Here is a 1872-nt window from a genome sequence, read left to right as displayed (position 1 = left end):
GGCTCTGCCCTTTGTGAAATGTTTAGACAGATGTCTGCGGTGGGCTCCTTCCCAGAGTTTCAATCATGTGCTTTGTGAAGACACTGCCTGATGGGGTGTGTGGCACACACTCCTTTATTTATAGTTTATGTGTCAAATAAAGTTGAGTTGAAAGGGTTATTCACATGTTGCCCTTACCCATCAACCTCATTTTTTCTCAAAGATATTAGCACACATTCACACTTCACCCACCAGGTCATTTTTACATGTGCACTATCTGCCACTACCTATCTACCTACCTTCACTCTGACACACTGGAACCTCAAAACCCTCTAAGACAGGGTAACGATCTCGAAGGACCACAGAGACCATGTGTCTTTGTCTTTTTCCAGCCACCATAACAAAACGTAGAAAACTACTGGCTTATAAACAACACGCTTCATTTCTCAAGTTCTGCAGGCTGGGGAGCCCAAGAACAGGCTCCAGCAGAGGCGGTACCTGGAGACGGTGCTTTCTCCCCATGACTCTGAGTGATGGAGAGGGTGACCCTTTTTACAAGAACTATTCATTCATGAAGGCCCCGCCCTCGTGACCCACTCATCTCCAACCCACACTGAGGGGCACAGAACTGAGGGCGAGGGGGCGGAGGGCGAGGGGGCGAGGGGGCGGAGCAAGGCGATGCAGATCCACCTGTGGACTGAGGGTGTCTAGCTCAGGGCATAGCCCACTGGGGCTTGGCAGCGTTTTGCTGTAAGATTCAGGCCTAATATTGCTACAAGCATTTTTCACAAGAAAAATTAGAAATCCATACTTTTGGGTGAAATCTCCTGATTTTAAAATCTCGGCTCAAGTCCCTTTAAAAGGCAAATATGTAATGCAACTGTTGCAACCATATGTAAAACCCAACCTGCTTTCACCAACCTTCAACTTGGGGCTCACCGTTTGTGCCCCTGACCTTTCCTTTTTAATACTCTTCACACGGTCTACCTGGAAGACACCACTCAGAAACCTTCTCTTCACAGTGTTGCCTGGGCTCTTCATTCCAGGGCATTGGTTAATTCAGCCCCGCCCACCTCATGAATGTGTCCATTACGTTCATAGTACTGAAACCAGAGTTTGAGACCAAATTTGATTTTGCACTTCTGCTGGCAGAGGGGGTCTGTGCAGGCTGCCGGCCTCTGCAGGTGAGAAAGCTCTCTTGGGTGTTAGCTGATCACAGCAGGGATGCCTGCCAACTCAGCGGACAGGATCAGGTCAGCAAAGCCAGAATGCATGCCATCGAGGGCGTGTGGCAGCTCTAAGAATGGAGTGCTGTGTCAACTTCTTTCTGGGTTCTCATCTGGCAAATTCAAAGAACAAAATTTGCACGTGTGAAAGTAGGATTTATTCAGGTGTGAGGGAACCCAGATGTAGCTTTTCACTCGAGTGTGCTAGTCTGAGGCAATGCTATTGGTCCACATTTATGCTAATGAGGTTGAAAAGTCCTGCTGCTATTGGTCTGAACTTTCATTCAGCTCCGCCCCACTTCCGTTTTTTCACAGCTCGTTGCAATCCCAGCTTCCCAGCAGTTTGATGTCTGCAGGCCCTGGACGCTGGCTTTGGGGCTGTGGAGCTGTGAGGGGTGGACATCTGCACTAGGCAGGGGCTGCCACCGGGGTGACAGGTGGGTAAGCGCTGCTCCCTTGGCCCCTGTGGCCGCCCACCCTCCAGCCTACCTGGGTTGCCTGGGCTCCTTTGCTCTTGGACGAGGGCTTGGCTTCCTCATCACGTCTGTTTTTTTGATCTATCTCCACCAATAGCCCATGCTTTGCTTTTTTTGTGGTAACATAAATATAGCATAAATTTGCCATTTCAACCTCTTTTAACTGTATAGTTCAGTGACATTCATTACTG

The sequence above is a fragment of the Marmota marmota genome, unplaced genomic scaffold, assembly GCF_001458135.2.
Source record: "Marmota marmota marmota unplaced genomic scaffold, marMar, whole genome shotgun sequence".
In the NCBI taxonomy this organism is placed as follows: Eukaryota; Metazoa; Chordata; class Mammalia; order Rodentia; family Sciuridae; genus Marmota; species Marmota marmota.
The sequence above is the reverse complement of the archived record's forward strand: the minus strand, read 5'-3'. Positions refer to the sequence as shown.